Source organism: Triplophysa dalaica, chromosome 8, assembly GCF_015846415.1.
Source record: "Triplophysa dalaica isolate WHDGS20190420 chromosome 8, ASM1584641v1, whole genome shotgun sequence".
Taxonomy (NCBI): Eukaryota; Metazoa; Chordata; class Actinopteri; order Cypriniformes; family Nemacheilidae; genus Triplophysa; species Triplophysa dalaica.
Genome location: NC_079549.1, coordinates 21,239,554 through 21,254,635, shown reverse-complemented (window position 1 = coordinate 21,254,635; position 15,082 = coordinate 21,239,554). Strand labels below are relative to the sequence as shown.

At 37.2% G+C, this 15,082-nt stretch overlaps 1 protein-coding gene across 2 annotated transcripts in view; it reads left to right on the top strand.

Moving 5' to 3' along the window:
- The first annotated feature begins 897 nt into the window (after positions 1-897).
- The window catches only part of znf385b (zinc finger protein 385B), a 119,638-nt gene continuing 105,453 nt past the window's right edge, over positions 898-15,082 (top strand). Inside the window, exons 1-2 of one of the 2 annotated variants that reach the window (XM_056754399.1) lie at positions 898-1,134; positions 1,221-2,223. The gene's annotated coding sequence lies outside the window, so the exon portion shown is untranslated. Of the gene's footprint in view, positions 2,224-15,082 lie in introns of both variants that reach the window. The other variant, XM_056754398.1, reaches the window with a different exon arrangement.

The following is a 15,082-nucleotide window of genomic DNA, read 5'->3' as shown; positions in this document are numbered from 1 at the left end:
TTATTTCCGTAATTTTAAAAGGATAGTTCACCCTTAAAATAATGATTCTTTTGCGGAACACAAAACACAACCTTTTGAAGAACAGCGTTGGCCCCAATTGATTTCCATTGTATGAACACAAACCACTGCGACATTTCTCAAAATATCTTCATGTGTGTTTCACTAAAGAACGAGTCGTATACAAGTTGAGACATGAGGATGGCAAAATGATGACAGATTGTATTTTAGGTTGAACTATGCCTTTAATGTGAATAATGGATAAGGTGGCGGCCCAAAAAATGGTCACAATCTAAAACAATCGTAAATAGTCAATGTATTTAACATTTTTGTGAATTGAAATGTAATTTCCTGTTTCTGTCTTTTAATTATAGGGTGAAATGTGACCCATTCTGGTTCTTGACAGCTATCATGGGATTCACCCAGTCAAATCCCTTCAAAGAGCAGAACAATCAGCATGAATACTCAAGTGGGTCAATGGTATTAATAACTAATGACCTCCTTCTTTCTGGTGCTTAACTGTCTTGTTTATCATCCGTGTCTGCTTAAGACAGACTGTTGACGGCATCAGATCCAAAAGTGCTTCATTGTCTCTGGAAGGCAGCTGTGACATGGGTGCTCTGGAGGGAGACGTTTGCCCATTTTATTATCAGTCAAGCAAGAGATAGACCTGTTATTTCGAACTCCTTTGACACCACCCTGTCAGAGTCACTTCTTGAAGAGCTTCTTCACTGCTGCTCGCACCACAAACAGCATGTCTGCAGGAATTTTGCACTTCAGTATCAAGAGTCAGTTTTGGACGCACGCCCCTTCCATTCACAGCCAACTGACAATTTGCTTGTCTGACTCGAGAATTACATTTTACTCCCCATATGTGGTCTTGGGCTTTCAGGGTATTTCAGGTTTCTTTTGTGGCTAGACTCTTAAACTCATCAATACAATATTGTAGTTATTAACAGTTTCTGGGCTAAAATAGAAAGTGAGATTTTTATTTTAAACAGGGACATTGAGAGACGTGGGAATAGCAGCTTACATCAGACTCCAAACACCTGACTCACTTCTGGGCCGCATGGGACAGACTTGACATCCATGTTTGATGCGTTTACATCGACTGTATCCATCTCCCTTCATGTCTGCGTATGTATGTTTTTTTTACATGACCGCTTAAGGGATTGATTTACATCCATTCTCATCTGCATCCCATCCCCTGTGCATTACTGTAGGATGCAGCGTGTATATTTTGTGGTCGTGCTGATGGATGTCGGTGTGAGAATGGGCAGTCAAGCGCCTGGAATGAACATATTGAATGGAAGCTCTGCCAGACGTCACCACAGGAATTGAATGATAGGGTGGAGTTCTGCATGGGTGGTTTCTCGAACCCTGTTTTTATATTTGAAAATAGACATTTTGTAGATTACCGTTAGCGTAGCGTGCAATTAGGGGTCCATGCCGCCTTGCAAGATGTCTCCTATGAAAGTTGGTGTTTTGGGGATTTTAGTGTAATGTTTGCCACAAAGAAGGATTTAAAACGTATAGAGACTTCCTTGAATAAAAGAACAATGACTTTTATGACATCATTCTCCACTTCAACTTCTCATCAAATTGCAGGCTCTGGTGTATGTCATTGGCTATTTACTGTATATAAAAGTGGGAGGAGCCACCCAATATGTCCTGCCCTATCCTTCACATATTAAGGCACTACATTTCAGTCCAGCTTGGTATAGATTTCTGCTGAAATAAACTACTTGTAAACAAACACTGTCCGTTTACAAAACGTTATTCCACCTCAGACGCCAAACAAACATGCAATATTAGCTTTACACAGATTTTTTACACAGCAAAGTCTTATAACCACGGCGAAATAACCAACCCTACACGAATACTATGGCGACGTTGCTGCTCATGAATATTAAGTAGATCGTGATGACGTCGCTCGGCCACTCGTCAACCGCTTGGCTGCTGAATATTAATGAAGCTCTCTTGCGTTCTCGGAATCTCTCCTATGGCACAACCGAGGATCTGAATATTAATGAGATAAAGTTGACGTTGCTTAGTAACCGCCCAATGAGGAGATAACGTATGAATATTGCTGACATGGCCGTCATCTTAGTAGGATTTGTAAACACTCCAGTCAGGACGAGGCGCATCGCCTCAAACACAGTCCGTATGTGCCGCGCAACCTGCCGGACAGTGAAGCCAAGTGTGTTGAACTTTACCGCTGTTCAGGTGAGTGACTTTCGGCGAATTTAAGAGAGTTTTGAATAAAAGCTCGCCCAAATGTGTTATCTTTTATGAGATTTAAAAAGAACTAACTCTGTTTGTAATGAGCTGACATACTGTATAAAGTGCACTTGAGTGGTATACTATGAATGCTGCGTTTTTACTGAGTTACATTTTAACGTTATGCAGTCTTCGTGTTAGTATAACAACGGAGATGATCTGTTTCACCTACAGGTTGGGAACGTTTGCATGAAAGTTAGTTTTCTTACATTTAGGAAAACCAAACATCATTTTCTTTGTCAAACGCCACAATTCATTTGTTCAGGAATCTGTGTTTGATTTTTCTATTCCGGTCTTTGATTTCGTGAGAGCTCGCGCGCGTTGCTCTCCAAGCGCATCTGCCTGCAGTGTCTTCGCAGACTCGAGATCGCGTGTGTGTGCACGAGCAGCTAAACTTTGTAAACACGAGTATGTCTTCACTATCATATTCAGAATCGGTGTAGTTAACTGTCATTTTCTTGTCTGTGCGGTTTATATCATAGGCGTCACAGGCGCAACTCTGGTGACGTGATAGCAGCTCTCTTGATATTGAGACACATTCAGGGCTTCTTCATATTCATGAAGGCTAATATGACTGAGTGTATGTTTGTATAAAATAAGATAAAATAACGGCGAGAACAGTGTTTGCACATCACCAATTGGAAGATTTGAGCACCATTCACAATTTGATAGCAATAAAATGATAGTCTAATAATTTGTTACTGTACATTTGTACTGTAGGCTATGTTCCTTCATGTGTCTTCGTATTCATGTCCTTTGTGTGATGTTTTTTGAGGAATACATGCAGTGTTGGGTGTAACTACTAAGTAATTAGTTACCGTAATTTAATAAAAGTAAGGGATTACTCTTACTCTTATTTTTTCTGTAATTTAATTGCAGTTATTTAAGATGTAATTGAACTCAATACTGTGTGTGTAATGCAATAGTGGAATCGACGTTAAAATTTAAAGTCTAACTTTAAAGTGCATGCATTAATGTATCTTTCTCACATTTGTTATACTTTAGTCAGTTAATAAGAGTAATTTGTTGTGTGTTATTTATTTAAATGAATTAAAAGAGCCGTTTCATGTCTATTCTTGAATCACTTAACTAATCAAGGTAGATATAGGATATAGATGTAATTTGTATAGTAATCTTATTACACTATTGAATATGTAATTAGTAACGAGTATCAGAGTAACTTACCCTACACTGCAGGTGAACAGAACTATAATGTTATCAAATTTGAATAGAAAATGCATAAACAGATGCATGCAGATATGCATTTTCTTTGTACAGAGGGTCTAAATGATTAACATTTAGATGTAAATATGTAAATCATTTCAACCCTCTTTACTAAGACTTGGGGTTGTAATACAAGAAATGTAAAAACTGAATCTTTTGATTGATTAAATTATGCTATTGCAATCACACCCTATCATGCCAATGTTATCCCCTTATGTAAAATATATTTGATATGTCTTCTTGATTTTCATTTGTAACTTTACCAGGTTTAATTAAGCGCCAAACCCAGTGTTACGGTCTATGTCGGATTTTGTTTGTCTAGTTCTCTCCGTGGTTTGGGGTTACGTGTTTATGATGGTTTTAATGTAATGTGATGTCTTTAAGTGTAATGTGAACATAAGGCAGAAGGTGTGGCTTCTCGGATATTATCCCTCAAGTGTGTTCTACCTGTACATAATGAACACAGCAATTATGTCATTTCCACATCAGGACTCATTTGCTTGGTAGGATTTGCGTCATGCCTCGAATAGCAAAACACTTTGTAGCCTTCGTGCATTCATCTTGGAAAAATGGGTCAGCTTAAAAGTTCCTTTCATAAACACGTGTTAGTCTGCTTTTGTTCTAGTTGTCCCTGAGATAAATGTACCCACAGTGACAATAAGAATGTGGTTGTAAGCATAAAGTGTATTGATGATGTTGCCAATTTTTCCCTGTTGACCTTGAAGATCCAGAACAGGTGATGGCACTTTGTAACATGTATAACCACAAATGGAAACCGATCACTCTCTGCTGTTTCTCACCTTTTATCTTCGTTTTTAGTATAACCATATATTTAAAAAAAATATAGAGAGCAAATACTCAATTCCACTTTGTGATTGTACTTCACCTCAAAATTGTAACCTGGAGCTTTCATGTATACACAGAGGTGTTATTTTCCCTGCTATCTCAGTCAGAAATATAAAAGACGATGATGCACACTTGCTTTCTCAATAAATATATATCTGCACTTGTGAAAAGTGGATCTCACCTGAAGAGTTTGAGATGAGATTCTTTCTGCCATTTCTGGTGTCGTTGTTACTCACGCACCTTCTCACCTCCACTAATGGTTTGTTGAAGGTTAATGAGAACATCTTGGCTATGTTATAGGTATCCTCAAAGGAGAGGTCCTAAGATTTCATGTTAAATCAACTGTTATGGTCATTCAAGGTCAACTAGGTCAATGTTTGATAAAGTCATAGATTTACATAAAGATGAAGTGTTTAATTAGGCATCACATCATAATATAGTTTGATCTAAGGGTTTGACTTTTAGAGGTTTGGCAATGGTGCTGTTCAAGGCATCCCTTTATTGGATGCATTTGATATGTTACCCTCGATCCACAATGATGGTTTAATCATAAATGGCAAAATCAAAGATTTACGAAAGATGTGTGAAATCTTGCAGACTTCTACACAACTATTTTAGTATTGGTGAGAACTGGCATATGAGTTTACCCATGAAATCCTATGTTTTTATATTTACCCAATATCGGGACCATGAAATACCATACTACATTGTTTACAGTAAACTGACCCACAGATAAACATACACTATTCTCAGTATTTCTTATTGCAGATGCATTTTTGTTTACTTAGATTCCGCTGTCTTTTGAAAGCCATATTATGCTTTGCTATCTTTTTAGTGCACTCCACAAAAGCCATGCTGTCATGCCGCAATAAGAGCTGGTTTTGTGGTATAGCAGCTGGGAGATGCCTGCATAGGTGACTGGTAATTAGTCCCATTCTGTCTGATGTGATTTATGGCGCTCACCATCATGCGTGAAAGAGATCCATGAGGCGAGGTACAGAAGTAATGTACAAGCATGCTCTTTTAGTTTTATGATGCTTTCATATTTTCAAGTCAAATCAAGTTAATAATGCACAGAGTTGAGACGCCATTAATGAGTTTGATCAGTCTTTAAGATTCATTTAGATCTTTATACTGTAATTCTGTGGCCTTGTTAAAACCATATTGTCACCAAACTATTGCTCCATTTTCACAGACTTAAGACCTGCTCCCAGACTTAAATGAATGTTCGAACTATCTAATTAGATGTACAGTATCTAAAATAAAATGCCCTGTCATATTTTAAATGTGTCAATGCAAATGTTTTGTCTTATGACACACACCAGTAATGTTTTTATCTAAGACATTTTATTAAAAGTGACTTAAATGTCCTAATTTAACTAAGGCAGTCCTGGCTTAAGCTAAGCCTTGTCTGTGAAACCGGGCCGTTATGTCTGGGTGGGCCTGGGCGGTATGAACTGAAATCTAATATCACAGCATATACTGTATTATAGTTCACAATATTTTTTATCTGTTGAAAACTATAAATAGATTAAAGGTCTAGTGTATGACATTTATAGCATCCAACGTCTCACTCAACCCCTCCCTTTCGAAGCACTTCGGTGGCTGACACAGAACTTAGATGTTGTCACGTTTTTGCTCTACGCCCTCTGTAGAGCAGTTTGTCCCTTTAGAGCTATTGTAGAAACAACATGGCCAGTTACATGCAAGTGGACCTGCAGTGTATTTAGATAAAAATAGCTCATTCTAAGGTATAAAAACACAATGCTTCTTTAAGTAAGCTCTTTCTACACCTCTGAAGACATAGTTATGTATATTATATTGCTTTTCTGTCAATAGATCCTCCAAAAATATTACACATTGGACCTTTTAATAACATAGATCCTAATTCAAATGATCAAGTAAATGAAATTCACTATTTCTAGATAGATAAAGAGGTTATCCAATTATTTAAAAGTAAATTATAAATACCATACTTTCCAGTCATGTATGTCTCAGTTGGTTTATGAGTCGTTTGTCATTATGGTTTAACACAACCAGTCTTTTTCCAACTAAATGATATTAAAACTCATTTGCTGTTAAGGTCAGAACTGCTGCAGAGTGACATACAGTTGTGACATGACGTCTAATGCGACCTGAATTAGCATGAATATTACTGCCAATACACACACGCACACGTATGTACACCTCCATCATTGTGTGTGTAGTTTCTTTGACCTTAGATTTATTTTTACTGACGGGAAAGCCCGGGAGGGGGCCGCTGCTTCTGGCTGGGTTTGGAATGGGGCAGAAATAAATTGCCTCCACATCTCCTGCGTCTCTGCGGAGTTTAAGGAATGATAACCGTAGCTGGGAAACTAGGATATGGGGAAGGTCAACTAGATCCAGTAATTAGCAGCGGGGATGAAGATTGAAGGTGGAAGAGAGGAAATATTGGTGAGGAAAAGGGGTAATGAATCAGACTCACTCTTAATGTGTTTTCTCGGACAAGACTGAGGTTGAGTTTTGGGACATAAAGAAGTCAAAGAAATGTAAAGCTTTATGGTATGGGGGTTTGAATAGAGCACTTAAACCTCAGTTTAGACAGAAATATTGTCTTCTTATAGATTTATTTTTAATGATGACAGGAACTGTAAGTCGATTTGCTCTAGTGTACCTTGTAGTTTAAAAAAAAATGTTCTCCTTATTTGATTCAAATCAGACATTTATCTCATGTCCGGTTGACTTGGTTCAAGGCTAAGAGTTCTTTATTGAAGCTTTTTTTAGATCCCTTTAGAGGAAATTAATAGAAAAAATCTTTCCAGAATCAAGGCTAGTAAAGCCACTGTTGCGCTCTATAAACCACATTATCTCTAATATTTCATTCGTTCTCCCTGCGGGCCCACCCTGCCGCCCATTCTCCCCCCGTGCGGATGTCCCCCTTGTCGCCAGGGCCTGCACGCTTGTTTCTTACGACAGCCAAAATGCTCCTTTGATTCACTTTATGTTGTTCTTGGTTTCCACAATCATGCAAATACTGCATGAGGTGCTTCGCCAAGCTCATGCTAATTTGGCCAGTTTCTGCTTGTTTAAGTGTCGGTTTGTCTCGTGCATTTTTTTTAAAGCTGTGAGAATTCGCACCAAGGGACGGATGTGATAGTTGCAGTGGGAGAGACTTAGGTGACATAACATTCCCTAATGAGAGAGCGTCTTATGCATTATGTAATACCTGAGTAAACACAGAGCACGTATGTAAATTGAAAAGCCCAGTGGCAGATTTGGCACGCTTCATTAAAATGGGTCATTCTGCACAGCAGATGCATAGTAAACCTTATCTGTCATATCCTTATCTATAAGCTGTCTGTCTGGATGCCAAAGTATTTATAAAAGTTTATACTAGTATTATATTTATAAAAGTGTTCCACACTCTTTATTACTCTTGGGAAAAGTTTGTTAATTATTTGTGCCCATGATTGTGTTTAATAGTGCTATATAAATAAAAGTGACATTGATTTTCGCATGAGTGAATATCTTCAATTTGCACAGAAGAGGAGATTGACTATTCGCATATTTGCATTGATTTGTATGTCATTTATTCGCACAGATCGCTTAATTCACGTTTGGTGTGAATCCCATCAGACATGTTTAAAGTTATTGAAAATGGAAGATAAATGCAAAATATTTGTGTTGTTGAGTTGTGGCTTACACCGTTCATTTCACTATAATATCCAGATCACTTTCTTGTCATTTCTGTTCTGTATAAAATAAGGTTCATATGTTAAATAAAAGGAGTCAGCTCTTTTAAAATGATGTCCCTCTACAGCACCCAATTAAAACCTCCAGCAACAGTCCTACATCATCACCAAAATAAGGTGAAGTTTTCTTACTGTGTCTTTAGAAAGTGGTCTTGATTTTTTTTAACCATAAGTGTATCAAGTCTGTAAAACTGTATAAACAGTAAATGTTAGCCGTGTGTGATCATTTTGTGAATTTCAATATCTAGGACAGGACAGTGAGAGCCGCGTACCCTTAGCCTTAGCCTGACACGCACCTCTCCAAAAATGATACAACGCGTCAACTTATCGCGGACCACAAGTGCTGTGATCGGTCTGTTTGAACCCCTCCCTCAGGTCAAAAAAGTCTGCGATAGCTTCATGTTTACTCAAACGCATTTCAGAATGAATTATCTAAGTCAATTATTTGTTCTTCTGTATTTAACATCTCAAGCTGCAACAAATGTAGAAGGTGTAAAAACACTATTATTTTGTTATAATAGGCAGTTATTCTTACCGTACTTCTTGACAGACTCTCAAGTGATTCATTCAGCGAATCATCTGTCTAATCCCCTCCATTCCGCTAGCCTAGTCTGATGTGATTGGTCAGATGGTCTAGTCTGCTGTGATTGGTCTAATGCGAATGAGGCTTACGTGCTTCATTGTTTGGGGGAGAAGAGTGAAGTTTTCGCAGGCAGTCCGACTCCTAGCTAAATATAGACGGGGACTATATGTAGTGACGTTCATCGACGGGTCTCAAATCGGACTCGTTTGCTTGATTCAGAGTCAACTTCCTTTTTTCCAAGCCAATAACTTTGTTATTCATTCACCTTCGGATTTACAACTTGGCAGAATGCTTGCTTTCAAACACGGCAACATTACACACTTCATGAAATGTCATTTTCATGATCTCATGTTATCTACTCTTTAAGTTGTATATTTGGTCGCACTCTGGATTCGAGAATAGTGTCCAGAACCTCCTTAATCCTGGATAATGAGAGACAACAGCTCGCTTTGATGAATCCCAATGTATGTCTCGAAGTCATCATTTATTCACCCTCTTGTCATTTTAAATCTGTATGACTTTCTTCCTGTTCCTTCCCCAAATCACTAAAGAAGCAATTTTTAAAGAAAGTAGGTAACCGAACAGCAGCGGCACCCATTTACTTCTATTGTATGGACACAAGACCAATGCAAGTAAATGAGGGTTAACAATATTCTTCAACATATAATTTTTGTTTTCTGTAAAAGAAAGTCGTAGAGGTTTGAAATGACTGCTGTCTGTAGTTAAAATTGAGAAGCAGACATTGCTTATCTTCCCAAACCATCAACCCACTTCTCTCAAGTTACATGATCTGACCTGATATTAGGTTGAACTGTTGTTCGTCTTGCGTTTTTTCTCATTGCTGCATCAGATTTAGATCGGACAAATTGAATTTCATACCATTATATCCAATTTGTATAGCCTCTACAGCAGTGGAGGTAAAGTGCTGAGTCTGCACCCACTAATTCAGTTCCTATAATCAGGTTGAGCCTAGCCATGGCCTCTTAAAGCTCTCGGTTCAATTTATGCGCTTCACGGCTTTCACTTATGTGAGTGGCTGCCGGCACGAGGCGTCTGTCTTTAGCCGGACTTCTAAGTTCCTTAGACTTTCCGTCAATCAGAGGTGGTTAGTGGCATAAACGTCCTGCCACCACAGAATTCCAGGTCTGAGTAATAGACCTTCGAGAGAAGCTAAACTACAGCAGCTGCCGTGACTGTAGTGGTTTATTTAGTAGTGGCCTCAGGTTATTTGTTACCCGCCAAAAGTCTCATAATAGCTTCCTATTTCTGTATCAGCATGTTCAATATTAATAGAAGACTTGAATGTATACAGGTAGCTCACAGTGTTTTTATGATGTCACGAATTTTACGATGTTCCTAATCCCAGAATGACATGCATGTAATTTAATCAGATAGGATCATGTGATGGACAGATTAGATCCGTTTCAAAACCTAGTGAGCTACCTTGCTGTGTGTGTGTAGCATCTACTAACCTTCTAAGGAATTACCTAACCATCACACACTATCATAAGTGACCTACAAAAATGCTTTAGATCACTTTTATGGTATTGAATTCATTTCACGTCTACAATTTCTTGGATTTCCTTTTTGATTATTTGATTTTGGCCAAAATTTATAACAGCTATTGTCGGAAGTATAATGATTTTAAAATGGTGCCTATGTAGGTTTTGGAACGCAGCCACTTGCGTCTTTTTTAGCAGAACTAAGAGCAGCCGTTGGATCGAAGGTTCGCACAGGTGGTACACGCAGAGATGAAGCAAATTGTTAGACAAATACATTGAACAAAATATCCGAAGAATGTTCACGTAAACAAAATGACATGACTGGCGTAACACAACGGGCAGTGGATTAAAACAGGATCTGGACTTTAATCAGAGACAGAGGAGTCATTTGTCAAATGTGATTTTGAGGATGGCAGCAGGTTATGGAATCAGATGAGCCGGGGACGGTTTGGCTCTGTGACAGATGGGAAACATTATGGCTCCTCTAATCCTTTCAACACTGACACCAGAGTGTGAGAGAGGTAACTCACACCCGTTGCATCTGATGCCAGCGGATAAACCAGAAGAGCTCATACACAATATCTCTCAAAGCTACTGAACGGGCAGAAATGCTGCATGGGTCAATGACTTGCTCTGTTTAAATAGAAACCATTGGAGGCAGCTTTAGACACTGGCTGCAGTGAGTTAATGCATCTTTACATAGAGAGGAAACACTTAATGTGATCTACTGTCTTAGCTTATGGCCTTACTCTGGGTTCGAGTGATTTTAGATTCAATCCTCCTCTTTGAGCACATTGGCTGTAAGAACTTGCCTTGGGTTTGTTATTTGATGCCTGATTGGAAACTCATGTTATATCACTTGATGAAAACATAAAAGTATTGTTTTTAAAAGATATATAAAATCTAATATAACCAAACCACGTCTTTTTTCCATTCCATTTTCTACCGCTTATCCGAACTACCTCGGGTCACGGGGAGCAAACCACGTCTTGTTGTTTTAAATCCATTTCTATAAATGCTTGTGTTGTGTACCCAAAAAATTATCTTGTATTAAATCCAACGTTGTACACATTTACAATTTACAGTCTACCAGCACCCCATATGTTTTGCTTGGTAAACAAACATATCTAGAATGAGCTACCTTATGTAATTGTGAATTGTTAATTAAAAATATTATACTTTTAAATGCATTTTAGTCAAATTGAAATCGTACAATTCAAAATTACTTTCACTTATTTTGACTTTGTGTTCAATGCCAAATAATATGCATTTATTGTTTTAAGGCAACACAACAGAAAGTTACAAAATTATATTTTATGTAATATCCAAAAAACTATATGAAATATTTAATTATATTATCTGATATAAAGTTTTTAATTATGATTGCATTCATATGAATTGCTACACTAGAAAATAAGGGATTCTTTCTGATCAGCAGAGTTATTATAGTTTTGATTTTAGTTTAATTTAGTTTTTTTGATATTTTATTTTTTGTGTTAATTGTAGTTAAAGTTTTAGCAATTTTGGTCTTGGTTTATTTTTTCAATTTTGCTGTATAAGATAAATTCATTTTTTGTTAATTTTTATTTTTGATTATTATTATAATTTTATTGGTTTAAACTTACTTCAGTTTATTTTTGAGGCAACTTTTAAATTTTACCTTGAGTTAAGTTTTTGCAATATTTGATTTGATTTTAATGAACAGGAACATTTTCAAAGTTTTACTTTTAGTAAACTAAAATAACCTTGCTGATCAGACATTACAAACAGACTATTGGGGTCCAACGGTGATCAGATTCTGCATGGGACTGAATTTTGCATGACACCACTTTATCTCCTTTTCTCTTTCTCACTGTCAGGTATCGCTATGCGTTAGCGGATGTACTGTAAGCAGCGTTTGGCTTCTTAATTTTTCATGAATCGTCACCATACAAGGAAAACCTTGGTAATTGAAACTAGTTCAGCTGTCCATTTGAGATTGAGATATGATATAATTTGGAAATCTCTGCTACTTGAAAGGGTGGAGTCTGTTAAATACAGATTCAGTTTCAGCCCTCTTTACTTGTTTGGTGGTTCAGGAAGTTTTAATTTTCATGTCATTAAATTCTCCAGAGGGATATGAGTACTGTGAGATATTTGATGAATGCAAAATAAGAATAACCAAAAGGCTAAATAAGAGAGTGATTTTTGAGTTTTATGTGCACTTGTTCTTTTTAAAGATTATCTGTTCAGCGAGGATGCAAGTCATTTAGATTAAGAATAATCTGATTGCATAGAGGTACAAATATAGCATAAACGGCCACACTAGTAGGGTAACAGCTGACCTCAGATCTCTCAGATGATTGGTCAGCAATGGATTACCAACTGGGAGATAATTATGCGGGTAAATCCCAAATCCCGAATACACGGCAGCTGTGGGTACAAACACAGCCTTTTTTCGTCCACTGTTATGATAATGAAATATTTCCAGCATTGCTTTACTTGTTTTTCCCTGGTTGCACCGTGCTATGATTGTAAATCGCTTGCGTCCTGTAATCCATTCAAATATGAACGATATTGCAGTATGCCTCATCCAATAATTGAATGCCCTATTCCTAACCCTTAATCAACAGTTTGAAATACATGCTTGGGGATTTAGCCGTGTATTATCTGTCGACCACATTTTCTGCATTAATTCGTTTTTCAATATGTCATATTTGAGGGTTGAATTCTGTATTATCTCTTGCAATCCTAGAAATGGTCCGAGCTCATTGCAATTGGCACTCATTTAGTGAGCATTATATGTAAACATATCTGTATCCCAAATATCTATCCAAAAAACATACTAGCATGAAGTTGAGCTGATAAAGTTGCTCTATCATCGTCCCCCAGCTCTTTATATTCCAGCAACTTAAGTACATCGATAAAATGTCAGTCCTGTCTTAAGACTCTTTTCAATACTTCATCTCTCATCTTGGATTACACCACATATATTTAGGCAGCCAGGTTCATTAGAATGTCCCACAGTGAGGTGAGTCTAACCTTCACTCTGGCCCTCTTTCTAAAAGATGCTGTGATCGCTGTCCTCCATCAGCACATACTCGTACCATCTATCGCTCTGTTTCCCACCCTTTTTAGTTGTTAAACCTGACCAAGCATACAGTATTTCCACCTCCTGTTGACGTGAGGATTTCTGTCTTATTGTGATACAGAGCATGTCTTTGTGTGAGCATTTGTGTGAGCAAGAACTTTCTTGTTTTCCAGTAAAAAATGGACATTCAACAAGATACATTTTTTGGAATAATTGTGGAGAATATATCATAAAGATGCAATCCATATCTTTTTTGTTAGATATTTAGCAGTAGTTCATATTATAGTGTTCAAAACGGTCCTTTTCTTACCCTTATTAAATAAGTTATGCTGTCAGGTCAGATTTTGGGGAAAATTGTACATAATTTAACTAACTTTTGCAAAGATAAGTACAGAAACTACCCTTATAAAGAATAGCTTTTATTAAACAAAACAAATATCATTCTAAATATTTTTTGTTGTGTTATATAATCTTTTAGTGTTTTCTCCAGTCATTTGTGACTCCTGGATGCTAGAAAAATGTGTTAACTTTATACATTTCCATGATTATTTTTTATTCCGTTACTCATCCAGTCCTTTAAAACACTATTTAAAATGTCCCTGATATTTCTAGGTTTCCTTTAATGTGCGGACCCTGCTATGTATGTGCTGTTACTTGTTTAATATGTCTGTGTATCATATGTTTATATGTGTGTTTTTGTGCCCTTCTTTCTCCCTCCCAATTACCCCAAACCCCCACGCTGCAGTGACAGGAAGTGCCACTAATGCGATGGCTGTTCCTTAGAGCCATCTTCTCGTAATGCTGAAGGGCACAAACAGAAATTTTGCCCCCAGTCTGCCTTGGTGCTGCTAGAGCTGACAGCCTGATACTGTCAGACGATAATCTGTCAGATCTTCTATTTATTTCTGCTTATAGAGTTTATGTGGCTTTTATTCATCAGTAACAGCATCACGTTCTTCTCCTGTCTAAGCCGGGGCGGTGAGCTGGGGGTAAATGAAATGACCCCGACCTGTGTCGGCAGCATCACTTTTATGCAAAGAGGGAACCCAAATAAACATCATTAATAGCTTCAGCTATAAACATATCAGTTTTTCTACTTTACGTTTCTATTGAAAATTTCGCAAGTGAAATATAGTTGAGTATTGCTGCCTTTTTTTGTTCATGTTTATTAGTTTTAAAGGTGTCTTTATATAATTCACTTCAAATTCAGTTTTTGCAGTAAGCATGGACCGAACTCATGCTGCATTGAAAGCATTATTCTGGTTTCATCAGTTTTCTTGAATTTAAAGCCAAATGTTGAACGCAGTTAGCAGACACTTAGCAGGGCCATTAGTTTGTCTCTATAGCAAGTAGCAAATCTGGGTCCACGGCTGTTTTAAACAAATGTGACCATTGATCACAAACCAGTCTTAAGTAGCACAGGATCATTTTTAGAAAAGCCAAAAACACATTATATGGGTCAAAATGATTGATTTTTCTTTTATGCCCAAAATCACTAGGATATTAAGTAAAGATCATGTTCCATGAATATATTCTATAAAATTCCTACCTTAATTTTCTCAATATTTCGATTTTTTTGCACCCTTAGATTCCAGAGTTTTAAACGGCTGTATCTCCGCACAGACATTTCCTATCCTAACAAACCAAACATCGAAAGAAAGCTTGTTTAATCAGCTTTCAGGTGATGTTAACATCTCAATTTTGGAAAATTGACCCAAAGGACTGGTTTTGTCGTCCAGGGTCACAATTTTTTTTTTCCACCGACTCATATTCTACTACATATTTTTGCATAAACATCATCCTTTTTTTCTAAATAGTGTTATTGTAATATTGTAATAGTAATATT